At 42.9% G+C, this 25,113-nt stretch overlaps 1 pseudogene; it reads left to right on the plus strand.

Moving 5' to 3' along the window:
- The first annotated feature begins 4,312 nt into the window (after positions 1-4,312).
- On the plus strand, positions 4,313-7,087 carry LOC146635859 (GTPase IMAP family member 7-like; annotated as a pseudogene).
- The last annotated feature ends 18,026 nt before the right edge of the window (positions 7,088-25,113 follow it).

Below are 25,113 nucleotides of genomic sequence, written 5' to 3' on the forward strand. Positions count from 1 at the left end.
GCAACAGCCCGTTGCACTTCCTCTAACACTGAAGGGGGATCGTTGTTCGGAGCTGTTTTAGTTACCGAGCATTGGGCCTCTAAGGCTTCTGATTGAACCATGTGGCTTCTCAACCCTTTCGTGGAATGAGATCGGTAATCCTCCATTTCCCAAAGGAGAGCCTCATCCCTCACCTCTAGCAAACTAGAGTGTGGTTTCTCCCTGACCATTTTCCTTAGTTCACGCCTCAGAGTGGCATTCTTTAACCCTTCAATAAACTGATCCCTTAGGACAGTGTTCTCATCAGATATTGCATTTGTGGACTGTTTTACTACAGAGCTCAGTATCTGAGAAAGTGCATGGGAATAATCACGGAGATCTTCTCCATCTGCCTGCTTACGGTTGTAAAAAGACTGCAGGAGCTGTGTGACACTACGCCTCTCACCAAACGCATTTCTTAGATAGGCGAATAAATCACTTGGCCCAACTGATTGACCCCTCATACATAACCTCACTTCCTCAAGTGCTGGTCCACGCAACAATGAAAGTATAAAATCACACTGTTCCTCGGTGCGCTGTTCTCTGGACCTTGTCACTCTTTCAACCTCTTCAATAAATTCTTCAACAGACCTCCCGTCCTTTCCCAATTCCCCTGTAAAGACTTGGACCTGGCGTTCACGTGGAACGCAAATGTATGAACGGTTAAGGGCACGACCAGCACTGTCCCTTTAAGCCCTTGTTTCATCAGTTAATCTGATAAGGTCATCCCTCAACCTCGTCAGCTCCTGAAGCTGATTTTGTATCTCATCATCTGGAGCCCTACTTGGTCCTGTCGGCTCTAATGGGCCCTGACTGGATAAATCCCCACCACTGGCATTATCCCCAGCATCTGGAGCACTTGACATGGCGCTTCTAATTCAGTCCACAGTCCAAGCTTAAGTATAGATTAGCTATAATAAGGATGCTATGGGAAAAGTCCAGTTCAAGGAACAAGACTAATCCTGTTCCCTGCTATCCAATTGCCAGGTCCAGATGGGTTCTGTCCCAAGCGCCGCACCAGCAACTCTGCAGAATCACCACCTCCGCACGTCCTCCCGCAGTGATGGTTAATCCCTGTAGTCTTCACCACTGCCGTATTTTTTGTATTTTTAATAAAAAGGAAATAACATGCCACTGTGCCGCCAGTTAAAAGTTAGTGAACTAAAACTCTCCTTCTGCTGCACACCCCACTCCTGGTACCAAAATTATGTAGCCTGGGAAATGGTTAGCCACGCAGGACACAATTACTGGGGTTCTTAATGTGCAGTTTTATTGTCAATGACGACTGAATAAACAAAAAAAAAAAAGTCCTTTGACCTTTACTTTTGTCAAACAGCGGCCATATGGACTTGTACTGAACATCTACAGCACGAGAGGTAACGTGGCAAAGTAACAGAATAACCTATTAAACAAAGATGCGCCACTACAATACGAGGAATAAAAGAAATGAAATGAAATACAAAATACAAAAATACGGCAGTGGCCTCTGTCTGTGCAGAACAAAATACAAAGAACTAAATCACACAAGGCTCCTTTAAAAAAATGTGGAAGGGTTACATACATGTTTATAAACACTTACATTCCACAGAAATCTCTGCTCACTTGCAATACTGGAGCACACAGACGATCTCGCAGCTTATCCCTTGCATGGAGAAAATGGCCGCTCCACGCTGCACATAAAGGTCCTTTGCATCATACATTTAAGAAATACATCATCTTGTTAAAATACTGACGTTTTGCCACTGCACTACAATTATAACAATATGTTTCAATGAGTTATGTGCATATTTAACAATTCCTTACCAACAATTTAACTCCTTCACAACATTCCCATTCCACATCCACAGCAGAAAAGCAAACAGGAAGTCCCAAGATGCATTTCTTGTTAAGTTTTTTTTGGGAAAACTGCAGTTAACCCTTAAGCACTACCACCCCCCAGTGACCACAATATGCAACTACACAAACCTATAAAATTAACAGCTTCAAGTGCACACAACATGCAGATAACCAAAGAAATAGCACAAGCAATGACATTAAATTACCCAATAACATTCTTGTCTTACCATACATGGAAACAAAGAAACAACATTTTAAGACCCCTTATTGAACCTTAAATGGATATTTGGTTAACTGAAATGGAAAATATTATTATTAATTTACCACTCGGCTACACTAAGATAACCACATTAACATTATTGACACTCGCTGACTTTTAATAGTCATTCTATAAATGCTGTCCGTTTAAATGGTCTTACCTGTACTGCTGTATTCACCGGATTCCAGTCAGAGTGGATTCTGGACAAGTGATCTAAATCACTTATAAAAACCTTAAAATGAGTTAACCTCAAATATTTGCTTCATCAAAACATGCCTAAAAACACAAAAAATAGATGAATAGATTAATTTAATAGAGTGAAACAGACTTTGGCGCCCCAGTGTCAGGCATCCCATTTCTAACATAATCTTTTTTTATCAGGTTTTCAGGAATTTCCGGTTTGTTCAAACCTGTCTACAGTTCCAAGAAATTGGACTTCATCCAAGTGAGAAGTGAACAAAATACAGCCGTCACACCCAATTCAAGTCAGACAACAAAGACGACAGCAACAGACCAACATTCTTCTTTGAACCTGTATCTTGTATGAAACTACACTGATTTCCTTTTTGATCATTAATGGTGAGTTTTCTTATTTTAATCCATTAATTGCAAACTTTTATCATTAAATGGAGACATGCAGAAATCTATTCTATTCCCCCATAACATTTACATTCACATTTTACAGTTGTAGTTGGTTGAGAAGGAAAACAGTTTCCAAAATTTTATGTACTCTTGGGCAATGAAATCTATGCCAAAAAAGAAGAGGGAAAAAAAGGTCAGTCAGGGCTCAAATAATTTTCCACAGCATAGATCTATCTATTCATGTATGTATCTATGTATTTCTGACTGAAAGTGCCAGGAAAGAGTGCAGTAAAAAAATACTACTAACATTGTTAAAAAAAAATACCTACTATATTGCCCCAAATTAGTTATTATTAGTTGAAAATGACAAGTGTTGCTGGAATTTTTTAAACCATGTCTTTTGGAAAAGAAATAATCGAACAGTATGAAAACACCTCAGTACACATGAGGTGTATTATTGGAAAATTGTTCATAAGAAGGAAATGTACTAATATTACTGCTGCATATGTTTAAGACTAAGCTCGTTTTAAATACTTTATTTACTTCTGTTTATTGTCCACCATCATATTCTATAATTCAGGTTTTTGGTGAGTAAAACTGCTGCCCTCTGAGCTTACCCAGATCCAGAAATCCTTAATGGGAGACAGACACACCCATATTACAAAGATTTACAAAAACTTTACTTGTATGCTAAAATGTGTTTCTAATAATTTTCTATTCTTTTACTCAAAATCGTCACTTACAAAATATAAAGGTCCATATTATTGTGAAAGGGCAAATAATATGGATTAAGAAAACCCCCCCCTACACCAAATGATCTTCAGTGCTTCCAATAAATGAAACACTTACTGTATATCTAAGATGGCTGCCATAGCACACTCAGGAGAAATGAACAGAAAAGCATGTTACAAAACGAGGAACGTGTTTTAGCTAGAATATCAAAACACAGCTCATTGTGTAGCATGTTAGCTATAACAGTATAAATTAGATTAGATATGGAGGAATGATTAAATGTTGATCAACCTCTCAGGTACGAACATGTTTGCTTTAGGAAAGACTTGAAAATAATCTGTTTGCACTGGTACTGAAATGAAACTACAGGCACTTGTAAGCATGTCTGTGCATGTCTAAGCTCAATGCTCAGTGCATATAAAAGAACTGCATCTAACTTACTATCCATGATGATGGTAATCAGCGGTACTCTTGCCTGAAGATTACAATTAATGGTAAACTGTGATTTCGCTGTTTCCTCTCTGCTGTTGGACTCTGACTGTAGCTCTGTTTCACTTTCTGTTTCTGTCCTTGGCTGCACTAAAACTCACCAGCAGCTGAAAGAGTTTGTAGCTCTATGGAAACTTAAATTAAGATTACAAAATTCAAGTTAGAGTTTTATTAAAGCCGAAAGGTTTATTTGTCGTGCATATCTCTCCACTGGAAGTTGGAGAGGAAACTGTCTGGCTAAGTAAATTCTAATGAGAATAAATGTTTTAGTGATATTCAGTTATTTGTACAATTAATTCTGAAATCTCAAAATAATATTGGTTAGTATTCAGAAGTGTAGATTTTTCTCCCTGACAGTTTTTAATAAAAATAAATAAGAAGTAAGAAGAAAATGAAATGGAGAAATTGAATTGTCAACAATCATTTGCAGTATAAGAATGTGAGTGCAGTATTTAGAAATACTTAAAAACACTGAAATACCTACACCTGTCATAAAACCAAATGATGGTTACTTTACTAATGATTTGTTTAAACAATTTATAGTTTTCCTTAATATCTCTGATGAAACTATAAGAGCTTAATGCAGTAAATAAAGATCTAATAGTTTAAAAATCAGATTTATGCTCAAATCAGATTTCTTTCACATTAAGGTATAAAATATGATGTTGTGTAATTAATTTAAAAAAGCCTGTTGTTTTAGCAAGTACGGCCGGAACAGTCTGTTAGTCAACTACAAAAACACTTTAAGAAATGTATCCTCTCCTGACGCCAATATTCAGCTTTAAAGAGTTTAAGAAAAATTGAGGGTTGTTTTTAAAATGTTGATATCTTGGTATAAACAAAAGAAAACAGGACTGATCAGATTATTTCACTTTTTATCTGATTCTTTGGCTGTTCTGATCAAAATGTTTTGGCAGGCATTCAAATACATAAAAATGAATGTCAGCGTTTTAGTTGGAAACCTGATTACCCACTGCTTTCATGCTCTGTAGCAGTGGAAAGAGAAACATGTAGAGAACGTTTTTTTAGATGTTCACTTTAAAACTTTTAACAATATTAAGTTTTTCAAGTCCAGTTTTAGTCTTTACTCACACAGATCAAACATTGGATCCTTTTTTATCAATTTGTGATGGTTATTTGTTTTTAAATATAATATAATGTATCTTTTATACATTGGTAATTAATTTTAGACATAATTTATGTTTAGTACTAATTTAAGAAACAAAAAATCCGAAGAGCCCCTTGAGCTCTTTTTTTAGTGAGGTGAGCCATAAGACCTTCCATCACAGCTACATAACTCTTCTCAGTGCAGCTGAGTCATGTGACTACGCAATAACTATAAGATCAGAGCTGAGAGGAGACGGCAGATAAAATTCAGCCAAGATGAGAACTGTTTACACCGACATGTCTGCTTTCTGATGAACAGCCAGAAACGTAAGGAAAACATTTTGCTCTGTACAAACTGGAATTTTAATTTGTCTTTGCTCACACAGATGTTCATTTTGTTCACAACCTGTCTACAAAAGAAAAAAAAAGAATCCTGGGAGTGCAGCCAAGTCAGAAGTGAAACGAAAATAAGTGTCATATCAGAGTCTAGTTAGACAACAAAGACGACAACAACAGAAAAGGGACGTGCTGATATTAACCTGAATTCTTGTGACACTACATTAACTTCCTTTTTGATCATGGAAGGTGAGATATATTTTCTTTTATTTTTAGGCATTTTTTGCTAAACTCTTTTTAGCTCCTTGCATCTCACGGTATGGCTAATTTACCTTGCAGCAGGGTTTTTAAAACAAAGTTGCTAATCCAACTACTAAGGGAAATGGATTTTGAAATGAGGAGTGGAATCGCCATTTTAAAAAGCATTTGGAAAATCAGTTTATTAATGTGGCATTTACAAATGCAGAATTTATTCTACAATTTATTATTTAAGCACAGAATTCTTTATTTCGATGCGCGTGGCTCTTGTGGTCCTCCATACAGCAAGAACGAACCATGGCTGTTGTGTGTGATATGAAACAGAGAAGTATGCCAAATATTGAAAAAAAAAAAAAAGGAAGTAATTATTCTCTTATGTGCAGAACCCCTGAGGATTGTCACGCTGGGAAAAACTGGAAGTGGGAAAAGCAGCTTGGCCAACACCATATTTGGAGAGACGGAAGAGGTGTTTAAGATATGTCATACTGCAACCTCTGGAACAAGTCAGTGTACGAAAGCTACCAAAGTGGTGAATGGAACATCTGTTACTATAATTGACACTCCTGGTTTCTTTGACAATCGCAGGTCTGAAGAGGGTTTGAGAAATGAGATTGCAAGGTGTGTCGTAGAGTGTTCTCCTGGACCTCACGCTTTTCTTATTTTACTGAAAGTGGAGAGATTCACAGATCATGAGTACGAGGTTATTACCAAAATCATAGAGTCTTTTTCTGAAGAAGCTTTCAGATATGCTGTGCTTGTCTTCACTCGTGGTGACGATCTTCCTGAAAGAATGCAGATTGAAGAGTTTTGCAGGGGCAACAACCGTCTACGTGAGTTGTTAGAGAGATGTGGTGGGCGCTGCCATGTCTTTGATAACAAACAATGGAACAACAACCCGCAGCATGAATACAGAAACAACCAGCTGCAGAGGGAAAAGCTGCTCAACACAATAAAAGAGATGGTGAGGAACAACGGCGGAGGCTGTTACACAAATGAGATGCTGCAAGAAGTGGAGAAGGCAATACAACAACAGCAAGAGAGCATTAGATCATCATCAGGAGACATGTCACAGGAAGAAATCAGAGAGGAGGCAAAGAAGAGAGTCTACAATATTCTCAAGATGGCTGCTGGTGTTACCACAGGGATGCTGTTGGGAGCACTGCTTGGTGTGCCAATAATGATTGCAGCTGTTATTCCAATACTGAAAACAGTATTAAGCCCTGGAGTGGCTGGTGTTGGATTGGGTACGGTTGGTGTGGTTGCAGGCCTTGCTGCTACTGCAGGAGCAATAGGTGGGAGTTATGTAGGATATCGTAATGCTGATAAAGCAGATTCAATAAAGGAGGCAGTTATGAACACAGCTGAGGCTCTTGGTGAACTAGCTGTGGAAGCAGGAAGAAGTCTCATAAACACTAAAACAAAGCACACACCTGATTAAAAGAGATTAACATGTTTCTAAGAAACATGTAATACTCTAAACTCATTATCATCATTTTATAGCGTCACATTTGGACAGCATTTATCTGTTCTACTGCTTCATAACTTTGCTTTTCTTAGGCTCCTTACAATGTCTATATAGGTTTAAAGCTTTTTTGTGTTATTCCAGTATTTCTTTATATTTCCTTTTAGACAATCAAAAACAATTGCTTTTAAATTTTATCTCTTAGTTTTTGAAAAAATTTGCTGTGATAATCCTCAGTAAAACATTTGTCATACATTATCCTGCTAGCTATGGTTTAAGATGGTTTCACTCTTCAGTGTCTGCATACAATAAATGTTGAGTGTTGTACTTGAAGCAGATATTTCCAGGTTGGTTTGCAACTTGTATGTACAGTATAACCCTATGTTATTGGGTTATGCTGGGATTTGTTTTCTATTCCTGAATAAATAAAGTTTTGTATTTTTTAAAAATATTCTGTCCTTGGAGTCACTAGTAGAATAATACATTAGTTCCCAGATTTGTTTTTAAAGTTACAGTTAAAATAGTGAAGGGTTTAGAAATACCATTAAGCCCTGTAATGAGAGCAGTTGGGGTAATATTAATTGGTGTTGGATTGAGTGTAGCTGTAGGCATTGCTGCAGGAGCAATAGGTGGAGATTGCATAGAAGCTGATAAAGCAGATTCAATAATGGTGGTGGATAGAAACAAAACACACCCATGATTAAAAGAGATTAACTTGTTTTCTAAGATACATTTAATGCTCTAAACTCATTAGCATCATGTAATTGTGTCACATTTGGACAGCATATATCTGTTCTACTGCTTGATTAAATAGGTTTAAGATTTTCTGAGTTGTTTTAATATTTTATTTATATTTCGGTCATGTCTGTATACAATAACTTTCGAGTGTCGTACTTTCAGAAGATATTTCCAGGTTGGTTTGTAACTTGTGTGTGTGTACAATATAGACCTTTGTCCATTGAGTCTTCCACTGTTGCTATTTATATCCTCAGTGTGACTTCTGTTTATATTGATGGACTTTGTTTTCTGTTGCTGACTAAATGAAGTTTTTCTTTCTGTTTAATAATTCTGTCCTTGTCACTGGTACATTAATTAGTACATTAATACATTAGTCATGACTTATTATAAACATTCATAATAGGCATATCAGTTATGTATGATGGCAGAACGTTGTATCTGTGAGGCAACAGTGTTGTGATCAAAACTTTTGGCAGTGGCAAAAACTTCATACATGTGCTTCATCCACGAGACAATTAAAAAAACACATCCAGATGTGCAGAAACAACTTTTTTGAATTGTTCAAAATAGTTATGAACAATAATAAATATTTCATTAGTTTCAAATACTTTTATTGGAGGTTAATGGATGTTCTAAAATAGAGGACATGCAGAGGGTTGGTGAAACAGAGGAGGATGCTAGGAGGCAGATGAACTGCTGTGATGACCCCTAAAAGCAGCCGAAAGGCTGCATTTTGCTCAGTGCCAAAAGGACATCGTTATTCCACAGCACAAACCAGAGAAAGGAGTGGGTTTCAGAACATCAGGCTTTCTATGTGAAAGCAGCTTAATACATATGTGACCACTCTTTTTTCGTGTGAAATAAGTAAGAACTAGTAACTGGCATAAATGCCACCTTGGCTCGTCTGTGTCCAAAGTAATTTGAACCCAGGACAGCTCACATATGTGGACATATCCAAGTATCCAACTCAGAGGGTGTAACATATACAGGGTGGGCCATTTATATGGATATACCATAAGAAAATGGGAATGGTTGGTGATATTAAAGTCCTGTTTGTGGCACATTAGTATATGTGAGGGGGCAAACTTTTGCTTTTTCAATAGGAAGAGGGCCATGTGACACATCAAACTTATTGGTAATGTCACAAGAAAAACAATCACGTTCTTGGTTTCAACGTAACTTTATTCTTTCATGAGTTATTTACAAGTTTCTGACCACCTATAAAATGTGTTCAATGTGCTGCCCATTGTGTTGGATTGTCAATGCAACCCTCTTCTCCCACTCTTCACACACTGATAGCAACACCACAGGAGAAATGCCAGCACAGAAATCCAGTATCCGTAGTTTCAGGTGCTGCACATCTTGTATCTTCACACCATAGACAATTGCCTTCAGATGACCCCAAAGATAAAAGTCTAAGGGGTCAGATCGGGAGACCTTGGGGGCCATTCAACTGGCCTTGCTGGAAAAACTCAGGGAACGTGCCAGCTTCAGTGCATAAAGAGGGAAACAAATCATCATGTAGCATTTTCAAATATCCAGTGGCCTTGAGGTTTCCATTGATGAAGAATGGACCCACTATCATTGTACCCCATATACCACACCAAACCATCACTTTTGTTGTTCCAACAGTCTTGGAGGGATCCATCCAGTGTGGGTTAGTGTCAGACCAATAGCGGTGGTTTTGTTTGTTAACTTCATATTGTGGAAGTTTTCCATTAATTAAAGCCTGCAGACAAGCGGTGAGCGGTAGCTAACATTCTTTAATCAAAACACAAAGAACAGACAACCAAGTTGGTGGAGAGCCTACATGACCTACATGACCATGCTAGTCTCACCTGAGCCTAGCATGGCTCTCAGTTAAATACCTTCTTCAGGAACGAAAGGCAGTACACAGCCGTTTCACACCTTAAGGTTCACACTCCCTTGCTACCTCCCAAATCAGAATCAGAATCAGAATCAGAAAGGGGTTTATTGCCAAATGTTGAGCAGGTTTACAACATTAGGAAATTGCTGCGGTGCTTCAGTGCAAACATAGTGTCATAAATAGCACTTAAATAGACATGAAAAAATAAAAGTAGGAATAAGAATTAAAAGTGCTACGTAGAAAGATATGTGCATGAGATATACATGAGATATATACATGAGAATAAGAATTAAGAGTGCTACGTAGAAAGATATATACATGAGTGCAGGTGGTGATCAGTGCCAAACATGGAATGATGCAGTGAACACAGTGTAGGGTCATGTGTTAGTGGCGGGAACAGTCATATGGTTATTGTTCATGTGTCCAACAGCAGAGGGGAAGAAACTGTTCTTATGGCGAGAGGTTCTGGTGCGAATGGACCGGAGCCTCCTGCCTGAGGGGAGCAGGTCAAACAGACTGTGTCCAGGGTGAGAAGGGTCAGCTGAGATCCGAGCTGCACGCCGCAATGTCCTGGAGGTGTACAGGTCCTGCAGAGATGGGAGTCTGCAGCCAATCATCTTCTCAGCAGAGCGCACAACATGCTGCAGTCTCTGTTTGTCCCTGATAGTGGCTCCAGCGTACCACACGGTGATGGAGGAGGTGAGGATGGACTCGATGATTGCAGTGTAGAACTGCATCATCGTCCGTGTTGGCAGGTTGAATTTCTTCAGCTGCCTCAGGAAGTACATCCTCTGCTGGGCTTTCTTGATGACGGAGGTGATGGTGGGCTCCCACTTCAGGTCCTGGGTGATGGTGGTACCCAGGAAGCGGAATGAGTCCACAGAGGTGATGGGGGTGTCAGTCAGGATGATGGGGGGGAGTGGGGCTGTGTGCTTCCTGAAGTCCACAATAATCTCCACTGTCTTCTGGGCATTCAGCACCAGGTTGTTGTGGCTGCACCAGGTCACCAGACGTTCAACCTCCCTCCTGTAGGCAGACTCATCCCCGTCCAAGATGAGCCCAATAACGGTGGTGTCATCTGCAAACTTGATTAGCTTGACAGACTGGTGGGTGGAGGTGCAGCAGTTGGTGTACAGGGAGAAGAGCAGGGGAGAAAGAACACAGCCCTGAGGGGAGCCGGTGCTGATGGTCCGGGAGTCCGAGACATTCTTTCCCAGCCTCACATGCTGCTTCCTGTCCGTCAGGAAGTCAGTGATCCACCGGCAGATGGGATCAGGCACATTCATCTGGGAAAGCTTGCCTCGGAGATGGTCTGGAAGGATGGTGTTGAAGGCAGAGCTGAAGTCCACAAACAGGATCCTGGCATAGGTTCCTGGGGAGTCCAGATGCTGCAGGATGAAGTGTAGGGCCATGTTGATGGCGTCGTCTACAGACATCTACAGACAAAGTCATCAAAGAGACAAAAGATTCTTCCTGTGGAGTTGTCTGCTTCCCCCAACTTCCTTACTAGACCCCCACTATTTGGCTTACTGTATGAGTGTGACACATGTTAAAATCCAGTGGCACCAAGGCATTATACAATAAAATAATGTGATTAATACATAAGTAAAAGAAATTCCTATACACTTCACCATTCACATAAAAGTTTGCCTCATCACTGAACAAAATCTTCTGCGTGAACTGAGGGTCCTGTTCCAATTTTTGTTTTGCCCATTCTGCAAATTCTGTGCACCGATCTGGGTCATCCTCGTTGAGATGCTGCAGTAGCTGGAGTTTGTAAGGGTGCCGTTTGTGAGTAGCTAATATCCACTGAAGGGATATTCGACTAATGCCATTCTCCAGTGACATGTGGTGAGTGCTACGCTGTGGGCTCTTGCTGAATGAAGCTAGGACAGCCACTGATGTTTCTTCATTAGTGAAAGTTTTCTTGCGTCCACATTTTGACAAATCCAACACTGAACCAGTTTAACGAAACTTAGCAAGCAGTTTGCTAACTGTAGCATGGGAGATGGGTGGTCTCGTAGGGTGTCTTGCATTGAAATCTGCTGCAATGACCCGGTTACTGCGTTCACCAGATATCAACACAATTTCGATCCGCTCCTCACGTGTTAACCTCTTCGACATGTCAATGGCTGCGAACAAAGAGAAACTTGTAAATAACTCATGAAAGAATAAAGTTACGTTGAAACCAAGCACACCATTGTTTTTCTTGTGACATTACCAATAAGTTTGATGTGTCACATGGCCCTCTTCCTGTTGAAAAAACCAAAAGTTGTATCCAAGATGGCCGACTTCTAAATGGCCACCATGGTCGCCACCCATCTTGAGGAGTTTGCCCCCTCACATATACTAATGTGCCACAAACAGGACTTTAATATCACCAACCATTCCCATGTTATTACAGTGTGTCTATAGAAATGGCCCACCCTGTACAGTCATATATCAGTGAAATACTCCCCCTAATGGTATAGTATTGTATGAGCTATTACTTTCATTACTGAAGGATTACCAGACCAAACATTCTCCGTGACATTTCAGTATTTTCTGAGTTTTCCCTTAATTAGACTCATGTTGGCTACAAACACCTGTTGTTTTGTTTATGGTAAATGGACTAGTTCTTATATAGCGCTTTTCCACTCTTCTGAGCACTCAAAGCGCTTTACACAACTTGTGCATTCACCCATTCACACCCATTCGCACAAGCACAACTGACATTCACACAGCAATTTCGGGTTAGTATCTTGCCCAAGGATATTTGGCATGCAGACTAGGGAAAGCCGGGAATCAAACCACCAACCTTCCAATCAGTAGATGACCTGCTCTACCACCTGAGCTACAGCCACCCTGAATGTTCACATTTTCCTGCCAAAGCAGGAAATGTGTACTTCCGCTACACCTTAACAAACCCTTTATTTTGTTTATAGTGTACATAAACTCCATCCACCTTTAATAACTTGCTACCAACTGAGATCAAAATAATTCTGAGTTTTAACAGCAGTACTGTAAAGATTTTGTTTGTCTGCAAGGATAAAGAGGGTGCAAGAATATGCATGTAAGTCACATTCATCCAAAGTAATTTCAATGAAAGCAGAACTACACACAGAAAATAAAGTCCTTTACGTCTTCTTTAGGCACACTGGATTTAACTCTGGACTGCAGTACTCCCCATCCAAGACTGGAAAACTATGGTGTTGTATGGTGTTGTAACTAGATCTTACAGTCCCTGATAATGCATTGCTTTAAATGGAGAGAATCTTGAGGGATGGCAGCCCAGAAACTTTACCAGCAGCTCACATCGTTTGGTCTTTTACCCAAGCTAATCTGCCATTTTTTCTTCCTTGGTTAGGTTAATTCATCAACTTGCCCAGGTTTCAGTTTATGTTTGTTTTTGTCAAGGACCAAATAAATAGACTGTTGATTGAAAGATGCCACAAAACCGGAAGCTTTTTTTTCTTTTCTTTCTACACGTGGCTGCTCCTTAACACTATCCAGCTAGAGGACTGCATTACAGGTGTGTCTAAACATTAAACATCTTAAGTGTGTGGAAAATTATTATGGTATTTATATTATGACTTAATTTTTCCTTTAAAGTAGCTATGTTCCAATGTGCCTTTTTAAAGCATTTTTTTGGCTTTTTAATAGCTTAATTTGCTATTATTCATATAGTCCAACCAATTCATTCCACTTTGTGGTTTTTGGTCATATAGTTAATACTGAAGTTAGCTGGATAAATTTAACATTCATTTTTTACTCATATTGCTTTAGCATGTGTGAATTGATGGGTGCAACTGCTAAAAATTAAACATTAGCCATTTTGACATGACATTTTAAGTCATTTCTGTATTCATCCACGATTTCATGTTAAAATGTCAGGTGTACAGTTGGTTGTAGTTAGTAATGTAGGTACTGTTTTAAACTAGTACCTGAACATTCTGCTAATCTCTTCAACTGCTTTTTATTATGACTGTATTTTAAGTTGTTTTTCTTTTCTTTTTTTTCTCCCTCCTACTTAGTATCATGCCCAAACTGAAGAACGGTGTCTGCTTCAGGACAAACAAGATAAAAGTAACACGGAAAACAGTCAATGGTGTAAAATTTTTATATCTACAAATGAAATCCTCGCCTCCCAACTTAAGTCAGACAGATTCACCTGTCCCCACACCAGTCACACCACTGGCTGAGAATATGGATAATGTGACTTGCAACACATTTGGTGAAGAGACAGCATGCAGTAAGGCAAAGACAAAAGAACTCAGCCTGTGGGATTCACTGAAACATCAAATTTTGCAAGTGTCACATAAATTCTCAGCACTATCCAAAAACATTTGCACTATTTGCAAAGAACATTGAGAAATAAACGTGTATATTGCAAAACCTGTATTAGGAAAACACACAAAAATTCCACCTCCCAGAGAAGTGGAATGTAAGTAGCTAATTACTACTTATATTCATAAATGTTTTTTCTTTTAAAATAGTTCATAATTACTCTAAAATAGATATTATCTTTGCTGGAGGTTTTTGTGTGTGTGTTCCCATATTACTTGTCTCTCAACAGGAAACCTACTATGAGAAGGCTTGGCTTGAGTTAGAGCTACATTTACCAGAGGATCACAGTACCCATGCAGTATACACAAGAGAGATAAAAAAAATTTGTGAACACAGATTTGTTCTTAGAGATTTATTACTTAATGCCATACTATTTTGGTATAATTTTAAAATGAAATATTTGTCATTTAGATGCCAATGTAATGAATGCATTAAGCTCATGGGGCCTTAGGTCAAGTTTAGGATGTATTTTTTATTTCTCCAAGATATTTCAGATTGGTAGTATTTAATAAGTAGAAAACGTAAGAATTATCATTGAATAGTGTTTTTTGCATTTATTTATTTATATATGTTTGGACTGGCAACGATGGAAAAGATTAGAAATTAGTACATTACAGGCACAGCTCAGGTTTGAAAGTTTCAGAGGTGAGGCTGAGACAGTTTGTACATGTGCACAGAGGGTTCGTGGATATATTGGAAAGCGGATGATGAAGATGGAGTTACCATCACCACCATGTCTCCATATGTGGGCAGTGGGTCTTAGGAGGTTAATAAAAACAAATGTTGAATGACTTCTTATCTTCCCCCTTTTTTAGGTCAGCTATGCAATTGTAGAGTTGCTTTTTGTGTGTGTGAACCCGAAGCTTGTACTCTATTAAAGCATTGGCTTTACACCGCCTTATGGTCCCAAAAATACGGTACTTCTTGTCTTTAGATTCTGTTCCAAGATGAAAGAGGAATTACAGTATGTCATGAAACTGACTAATTTCAACCAGCTCAGGTAGGACACATTTAAAGTTAAGGTCCTGCAACACCCTTGTGCATTAAACTATATTTAGTGTTTTACCATTGAAAGTTCTAGTCACAAGAGTTAACATTTCAACACTACTTAGCACTACTTAGTTATGTAGACTATATGATTGTAAAACCTTGCTATTAGTTTTTCATGCGCATTTTTAAATGTAGATCCCTGAATCACTCAGGGCAGATGAAACACAGTAAATTAACTGTGTTAATGCGTACCATTTCCAATTACGGTACCCTTGATCTAATTTGGAAATGAGTCTTTTTTTTATTTTATTTTTTGTTGTGTTTCATATTGTGTTTAGGTTAAAGCAGGGGTGGGCAACTCCAGGCCTCGAGGGACGGTTTCCTGCAGGTTTTAGATCTCACCCTGGGTCAACACACCTGAATCATAGTGATGGAATTTCCGGCTCTTTTTAGAGAACTGGCTCTTTCGGCTCGGCTCACTAAAAAGAGCCGGCTCTTTCGTCTCCCAACCGGCTCTTCAGGTTGTTTTGTTGCTTTAATTAATTAATTATCAACAACAATATAAAATTATGCACAAAAGGAATTAGTAATGTAAAAAAACGTGGTTTTCTTTATGTATGTTTATAAATATTTATGGGGGCCCCTAGAGACGAAACACGTACAAACTCCAAAACACATTTCTAGAGTTAACTGAACTTCCAAAACAGAGCTACCTAGATCACTTAAATTACACAATTGAATTGAATTCATATGTCTATTGTTTTTGTATTAATACACAAACACTCATATATATATTCAAATAATTAAAAAAAAAAAACTTAATTTACCTGTTACTATCACACACCCAATCCGATTGTTGGTACTTCCTGGCTTGTGTAGCCACTAGGTAACAAAAGCTCAACACGGCCCCTAGCATCCTGGAGCACTTCTGTTGTGTTTTGGAGTTTGTACGTGTTTTGTCTGTAGGGGCCACTGTAAATATACTTTTATTTATTCACTCCACATAAAATGTAATAAATAAATTACAAAATACAGAAACCAACTATTTACATTTCAACTTTTAACTACTTAAATTTTCAGCTTTTTCCTTTTAGACAAATTTAAAGTGAAACAACACAAAACACTGCAAACCACAACAAAATAAAATATAAATTAAAATATGGAAAAAAAAGGGGGGGGGGGGGGGGGGAAAGAACGCCCAGATCTTTAATTAAGGGAAAGGTTGGCATTTAGAAATATTAATATCACACTCAACTGACTGCGTTTTATTTTCCCATTGCACTGATGGGTGGACAGTTCTTAGGTGCCTGTGCATGTTGTTTGTGGAGCCGGCACTATATGATATCCTTTTCTTGTAGACTCTACACTCTGCCTTTGTTTTGTCAATAAGATTGAAATGGTTCCAGACTGTGCTTCTTTTCTTGGTGTCACTCATTTTCTTTAATTCAATTCAATTCAATTCAATTTTATTTATATAGCGCCAAATCACAACAAAAGTCGCCTCAAGGCGCTTTACTGTACCTTTCCAATGTGACGGTGTTGTCTCTTGTTGCTCCCGGCTGTCTTTCTTTCCCTCTCCCTCCTGCTCTTGTTGTGTGTGCTACTGCTGTTGCGAGTTTAACTACCGCCCCGCCCCCTCAGCTCAGCGCTGAACAGAGGGGGGAGGGGCGCAAACGCAAGGCTCTGTTTGCCGTCTCTGCTCAGCGCAAACAAAAGGGTGTAAAGCTAACTTTAATCTCAGCCAAACCGATTTACTCAGGAACAAATGAAACACTGAAATAAACCAAACATTAAGATTTAGAAGTTATCTACGTGACTTAAGCAAGCACCAACCTACATCATTGAACTTTTACAGCCCTGTGTCCCTAGTAGGTCCCTGAGGTCTTGTGATCAGGACCTACTTGTAATTCAGCATACAAGGCTGAAAACCAAGGGAGACAGAGCTTTTGCCACTGTGGCCACCAGACTGTGGAACTCTCTTCCTCGGAACTTAAGATCTGCGGACTCAGTGATCACTTTTAAAAAACAACTAAAAACACATCTTTTTAGAATTGCATTTTGTTAACTTTTGTCTGTTTTTGTTTTATACTTTGTGAAGTACTTTGTGATTTTTTTATCTAGAAATGTGCCATATAAATAAAATGTTACTTTTACTTTTACTTACTTATATATCATGTTTAACCTGAGTAGCAACCCCGGGGGGGGTTGAAAACAATGTGCCGAGAGTTCGCTGCTCTCGCCGGTCTCTTGTGATCCTCAACCTCCCAGTCAGCCATCGAGCTGGTGACTAACCTATGTCTCAGAAAACGTCGGAGCACTTTTGAAAATATGGGATTTCTTGATAAATCAAGCAGATATTTGAAGTTTACACAGCTACATTCACACCTGAAAATATTTTAAAAGTTTATTTTGTGACCCAGAAAGAGTAATATTTCAATGCTTTTAGCCATGCTTCTCCGCCATTGCTGCGTCGGAGCTTTGGACGAAATGCATTCTGGGATATTTAGCTGTACCAAGGCCACACAAGTCACCACCGATGCATGCACAATAAAACAGGCGGAGCAAGAACACATCCGGGAATTCTTCGCGTTCTCAGCTTGATGCGTACTTTGAATTGGAACATCCAGGTACAGAAAGTCTTGTTTATGCCCTCCTAGACACGCAAAGGGACACAGTGTTCATTGACCAAGATGTGTCTAATAACCTCCAAGCTAAGGCCACCCCAATAAGGTTGAAGCTCACTACACTGCTTGGTAAAGATGTTGTTGTGCCAAGCAAATGCTCAGGTCTCAAGGTAAGAAGCTATAACTCCTCAGAAATGATTGAACTCTCGCCTGCTTACGCTAAAGAATGTATACCAGTTAACCGCTCTCACATTCCTACCTGTGAAACGGGAAGGCGGTGGAATCATCTCAAGGAAATAATGAACAAGATTCCTTGTTCCAGCTTTAATTGGCTACAGTAGCTGTAAGGCATTAGCTGCAAAGCAGCTCTAGCATGTCTAATGTGTGTCACAGAGTTGCAGTTATAGTTTTATAGTTATATATATATATTATTATTCCCCTAGTGACTCCAGCTGATGTAATCAAGGTACTTGAATCCTACTTCAAGGATGATATCAAGGATAACAAATCAGTGTCTCAAGATGACATTCTCTTTCTGAACATGTTAAAGGAAGGCATTTACAAAAACACTGAAGGACATCATGAAATGCCACTTCCATTTAAGGACAGACCCCTCTTACCAGACAATAAGCAAATGGCCACTGTGCAGCTTCAAAGTCTCAAAACCAAACTGTCAAAAGACCAAAGGTACAAGGAAGGGTATATAAAGTTTATGAGTGAAATCATAGAAAAAGGTGATGCAGAGGAAGCGCAGAATGAAGCTAAAGAAGGAGAAAGGTGGTATATTCCTCACCACGATATATATTACCCCCAAAAACCAGACATACTCAGAGTAGTGTTTGACGGTTCCACAAAATACAGAGGTACCAGTCTTAATGATCATTTGCTGTCAGGTCCAGATTTGCTCAATAGACTTAATGGTGTTCTTATCAGTTTAAAAGGTATCAAGTTGCATTATCATGCGACATTGAAAAAATGTTCCATCAATTTCATGTGTATGAAGCAGACTGTTTAAAAACTTTTAGGGTGGAAAAATGGAGCAATGAACACCGAGCCCAAAGCGTTTCGGATGAAGGTGCACCTTTTCGGTGCTACGTCCTCGCCAGGGTGTGCAAATTATGGATTAAAGCATCTTGCTAAAGAAAACGAGACACAGTTTCCTCTTGCATCTCAATTCATAATGAAGGATTTCTACGTGGACGATGGTGTGACGAGCACTGCAAGTGTCAAAGAAGCAATACAGCTCGCTCAGGAGGCTCAGACACTCTGTGCGTCGTCAGGTGACCTCAGACTACACAAGTTACGACAAAAAAGCATTCCAGCATCTGAATGTGCCTGCCCACAGCAAGCATGTGACCTGGCGTTTAATGACTCTAAATTTGAATGAGCGCTAGGTAGTGATGGGTCCAGCAACACTAACGCACCGACGCATGTATCAAGCTCACCGAGCGAAGCCTGTATCGGGGCGTGCGTCGCTTTAAGAAAAAGTCACGTGATCGATACAGCTGCTGTATCGCTCATTGCCAACGCGCCAAACTGTGTTTAAAAGGTACCGCATCCAGGTACTCTGGGGCCTCTGGATATCTGGGGCCTGGATCTCCTCCATACCTGCTTCATACCCTGGTGGACGGGGCTATGGCTCCCCACACTCCCTAGCAGATCGTTACATGGAATATAAGCATGCTGATCCACACAGGTATGCACACAGGTGTACACACGGGTGTACACACGGGTGTTCACAGACGCGGACTACACCTTTTTTGGCTGCTGCCTCAAAGCACACTGTGCGCTGTCTATCTTGCGTGCTGCACAATATCATTTATTATTTAGTATCTACTGTTATCTATTGCTAGCTAGTTTATTGTGATGGTGCTGGGGTTTTTTTTTTTATTATGTTGCTCTTTGTTGTTTGCTTTCTCTTCTGTTTTTTTTTCTCCATACAGGTGACCCAGGTGTTTTGTTTGTTTGTTTTTCGTTCTTCCCCCCCTTCTCACCGTCTCTTCTCCCCTTTGGTTTTCTTTCTCTCCCCCTCTTTCTTTCATTCTTTCCCCCTGTCCTATCCCACAGTCATGTCTGTCCCGTTTGCAACTGAAAATAAAATAAATTCATAATTATAATAAAGGTCAATCAAATGGACCAATATGGCAAGGCCATGATGATCCACTTGGTAAAATAAATCCGCTTGGCATCTTTCTTGGCCTTAAGACAACAATTCTGATGGCTATAGATCCAAACGGGACAAAAAAAAAAAAAAAAAGGTACCGCATCTGCCAACGGAATGAGTCACCACCAAACCCCCCCCCACAAAATTACTCTTGCAAAGACAAAAAAATACATATCTCTCTACAACAAATAAAAATACACATCTCTCCATAACAAAATGGAGCCCGAAAGAAAAAGAAATGCTTCTGCTGTGTGGGATCATTTTGATCTTTTAACTGCAAATAAGGTAATAGTTTGTCTGTCTTTGTTTCAGTGTAATCTATCAGAATAGGAAAAACAGCAATGTGACTTGCAGTGTAAATTATTTATTTCATTTTATGCAGGTTGAATGTCGCATCTGTTCTGCGGAGCTTTCTTACACAAACAAAAGCACCTCCTCAGTGTTTAGGCATTACAGAGCCAAACATGAAAATGAGGAGACAAACACACTGAGAATGAACACAGGTCGGCCTATATTGACACTGAACAGCTTTATCATCATTTTTTTTTTATTAATATGTGTTTTATTATTTTGAAATCAAGCATCTGGGAAGACTGTTCTGGACCAGGCTGTCGTGAATTTTATTATAAAGGAGTGCCAACCCCTTAGTATTGTGGAGAGTGTCGGAGAGAAACATTCCAAGATCAGAGGATCCTTTAACGAATATATCCTTTTCTGAATAGAAATTTATAATAAACTCTGAGTCAATTACATTTAAATGGGTAATATTACATTCACAATACTTTCATTTTAATTTTCACTTAATGTCATTCACAATATATTTTAAAGATGTCTTAAATATTTGCAATGTAAAATATATAAAATGATTCCATGGAAAGTACAATACTTTACAGTGTATACAAGTGTAATGACCTGGCTGGGGTTGTTAGCCAGGTGCATTCTGGGTATTGTGTTGTCTCTGTGTTTTCTATCGTTCTGCTAGTTCATATGTGTTTGATTTGCATGTTGTGTTAGTGTTATGTTAATGTAAGCCACAGTGAAGTTGATGTGTGTTCTGTGGAGGGGGGTGAATTGGCATGGTTGGCTGACACCGCGACTCTATGTGGTGGGAGCGTGATAGGGGTTCGGTGTCAGCAGTGTTACGTGGTGGTTGAAAAAGATGGTGAATAAATGCCTGTGGTGAACCACTACTGCCTCCTGCTGGATTATTCGGGGATTACCAGTCTGCTGCTGAGACGCTCGGGGTCATGCGGTGTACGAGGCACGAGCGCTCTCCATTCGTTGCGAAGTTTAGCGATAGCTGCTAGCGCCCCGCTAGCCGTTTAGCTAGTGAGCAGTTTAGCCAGTCAGCTCCCCAAACCCACAGTCGTTACAATTGGTGTCAGAAGTGGGATTCATGAGTGTCTAGCAGACACTATGGAGCCGACCATAGGCGAATTAGAGCGTGTAATCCGAGACAACAGCTCGCTTCTGGAAAGCATGGCTGCCGAGACCCAGCGGAGAAGACCCGAGCTGGGGCGGCCAGAGGGCCACAGCGCGCCCCGGAACAGCCACCCCCTGCTCTCCCTGCGATGGGAGGGGATTCCTGGGGCCGCACCACAGCTTCCTGGCAGGACGGCTGCTAAGCTACAGCACTACACTGGGGCGACGCAGCTGGAGCCGTATCTGGCCCAAGTCACGCTGGCTGCCACTCACAACGGGTGGGGTCAAGAAGAGACTGCCACCCACCTGGCGCTTGCACTGGAGGGCCCAGCGCTCCAGGTTCTGCTGGACCTGCCCCCAGAGGAGCAGCGCGACCTCCGGGCCTTGACCACGGCGCTCGGCAGACGGTTTGGACAGAGACCACCAGCCGAACAGAGCAGGGAGGAGCTGGCTTGCCGACGCCGACGCGAGGGAGAGAGCCTGGGGTCCTTTGCTGCGGACGTCCGCCTCTATGCCCGACGGGGCTACCCGACATTCCCAGGAGCGGCACGAGAGGAGCTGGGTCTCCACGCCTTCCTGAGGGGCCTCACACCGGAGAGGCTGCGACAGCATGTCCGGCTGTCATCCCCCCGAGACCTGGAGGAGGCACTGAGGGAGGCTGAGCGGGCTGAGGAGGTGCTGCGGGGCGAGCCAGGGACCCGACGATCGGCCAGGATGGTCGAGCGAGAGATGAACGCGTCCCAGTCGGATGAGGAGGAGGAGGCCAGACGAGCCCAATCAGAGGCAGTTCCACGTCGGAGGCGCCGGACGGACTGCTGTTATCGGTGCAGGGAACCTGGTCACCTCGCCCGGAACTGTCCCGCACCTAGTCCTCGGAGCCGAGTGACATCACCGACGGGAAACGGCCACGGGGTGGGACAGTGAGGGAACCCCCACCCCAATCGTTAAACCCTCTCCATGACACTCATCCCGTGGTGGGCCGCTGTGGGTCCACCCGTGGACTGTACCTGGACTGTATAGTTGATGGACGGTCTTGCCGGGCCCTGGTAGACACGGGGTCCACCATCTGCTTGCTGCGAAGGGGGGTGCTCCCGGAGACGGGTGGCTCATTGCCAAAAGACTGGACCCCTACTCACACAGCGTTGTACACTGTCACAGGAGAAAAGACTGTGATGCCGGGGAAAAAGACTCTGCAGGTGGTGGTGGGAACGAACAGTGTGAACCATGAGTTCTGGCTTGCCGACATAACAGACGAGTGCATTGTTGGACTGGACTTGCTGGCCCACTGGGGGGCACGGGTCGATGTACCGGGAGTTGCCATCCACCTTGGTGCTGAGACCGTGCAGCTTCAAGTGGGCCGCGGTAGCCAGGGACAGACCCCCACCCCACCAGCACCCCCAAAGCCCTTACGCCCCGCAGCTCCATGCCACAGCCAGGGGCCGAGGGCGGCAGGGGTGCGGAAGAGGACCCAGGGGGTGGACGTAAGCAGGGCCAACATCCCGCAGCCAGAGTCGCCGCCTAGCTCGGCAGTCTCCCCGTCACCTGAGACTGTCGCGGCAGTAGAGGAGCTTGGGCGGCGAAGTGGGGTGCACCTCAGTGCGACACAGCAGCAGCAGTTGCAGAGCCTCTTGGCAGAGTTTATGGACACTTTTGCCGCCAGGGAAGAGGACTGCACAAGGACGGGCCTGGTGCAACACACTATAGACACTGGAGCAGCTGCTCCAATCCGGCTGCGGCCCCACCGCCTGCCCCTCGCCAAACGCCAAGCTGCCGAGGGACTGATAAAAGAGATGGCAGCTAATGGCGTCATTGAACCCTCGGATAGTCCATGGGCCGCACCTATGGTTATGGTGCGGAAGAAAACAGGGGGGTGGCGCCCTTGTGTGGACTACAGGCGTCTGAACGTGGTCACCCGCAAGGACTCTTACCCGTTACCTCGCATCGATGACGCACTGGATTACATCGCTGGGTCCAGTTGGTTCAGCTCGCTAGACCTCCGCAGTGGGTACTGGCAGGTGGAGCTCGCTGCCGAGGCGCGGCCCAAGACTGCATTCACCATAGGGCAAGGACTGTGGCAGTTTAAGGTGATGCCTTTTGGACTATGCAATGCACCAGCCACGTTCGAAAGGTTAATGGAAAGGGTCCTCAAAGACATTCCCCGTGCCCGCTGCGTGGTCTATTTGGATGACTTGCTGACTCATGCTAAGGACTTTGAACAGGCCGTGGCCAACCTACGAGAGGTTCTGACTGCCATCCGCGGGGCCGGACTAAAGCTGAACCCGGCCAAGTGCAACCTTCTTGCTCGCCAGGTGAAGTTCCTGGGACATGTGGTGAGCGAACAGGGGGTGGCTACTGACCCCGAGAAGGTGGTTGCTGTGGGGGACTGGCCTACCCCATCGAACGTCGCTGAGCTACGAAGCTTCCTGGGGCTGGCCTCCTATTACAGGAGGTTTGTAAAAGACTTTGCCACCGTCGCTAGCCCCTTGCATCAGTTGACAAACAAGGGTCAGCGGTTTGGTTGGACGGAGGGCTGTGCAACGGCTTTCGAGCAGCTGAAAACTGCCCTTGTGAGTGCCCTGGTCTTGGCGTATCCTGACCCCAGCCAGCCTTTCCTTTTGGACACCGACGCCAGCAACGTGGGGGTCGGAGCGGTGCTCTCCCAGAGGGGAGAGGCTGAGGAGCGAGTGGTGGCATACTACAGCTGCAGCCTCAGCCGGGCCGAGAGGAATTACTGTGTTACCCGGCGTGAGCTGTTGGCTGTGGTCCTGGCGGTTCGTCACTTCCGACCTTACCTCCTGGGCACTAAGTTCCTGCTCAGGACAGACCACGCCAGCCTAACCTGGATGCTGAACTTTCGCCAGCCAGAGGGTCAGGTGGCCCGGTGGCTGGAAATACTACAAGAGTACGACTTTGAGGCCCAGCACCGACCAGGGCGGCAACACGCCAACGCTGACGCCCTGTCCAGGCGCCCCTGTTCTGCGGATGAGTGCCGGTACTGCAGGCGCATGGAGGAGCTGGACCGGGGTCCGACATCGGCAGCAGCAGAACCTGAGGGTGTGGATGAAGGGCAGGAACCTTTCACCGCGGCGGAGCTACAGCAGCACCAGGTGAGCGATCCAGCGCTGGAGATGGTGAGGGACTGGATGGAGGCAGGGACACGGCCAGACTGGTCCGCCGTGTCTTCCCAAGGGCCCGAGACAAAGTCGCTGTACTCCCAGTGGAACAGCCTGGAGCTCCATGGCGGTGTAATCTACCGGCGGTGGCGAGCGCCAGACGGGGGAGGCGACATACTCCAGCTCCTGGTTCCCCGGGCCTTGCGGCCTGAGGTCCTCCGCTGGGTCCATGGGGCTGCAGGTACTGGCCATTTTGGGAATGGCAAGACGTTGCGACGGCTGAGACGGCGGTTCTATTGGCCGGGGTGTCGTCAGGACGTGGAGATCCACGTCCACTGCTGTGACGACTGCACGGCGCAGAAAGGTCCCAGCCAGCGCTCCCATGCCCCATTGCAGCAATACCTAGTTGGGGCGCCAATGGAGCGGATCGGAGTGGATATCCTGGGTCCATTCCCTGTTACTGATACCGGCAACCGGTATGTCCTGGTAGCGATGGATTATTTCTCAAAGTGGCCAGAGGCGTACGCGGTGCCGGATCAGAGTGCGGTGACGACGGCGCGGACTCTGGTGGATGAGATGTTCACGCGGTTTGGTGTACCGGAGGAGCTCCATAGCGACCAAGGGAGGAACTTTGAGAGCCAGGTGCTGGGAGAAGTGTGTCGGAGGCTGGGGGTGAGAAAAATGAGGACCACCCCCCTCCATCCTCAGAGCGATGGTCTGGTTGAGCGGTTCAACCGCACGCTGGCCACCCAGCTGGCCATCCTGACCAGCCAACATCAGAGGGACTGGG

The sequence above is a fragment of the Diplotaxodon limnothrissa genome, linkage group LG3 (genome assembly GCF_057381915.1).
Source record: "Diplotaxodon limnothrissa isolate DT_005_m linkage group LG3, D_limnothrissa_male_GT1.1, whole genome shotgun sequence".
In the NCBI taxonomy this organism is placed as follows: Eukaryota; Metazoa; Chordata; class Actinopteri; order Cichliformes; family Cichlidae; genus Diplotaxodon; species Diplotaxodon limnothrissa.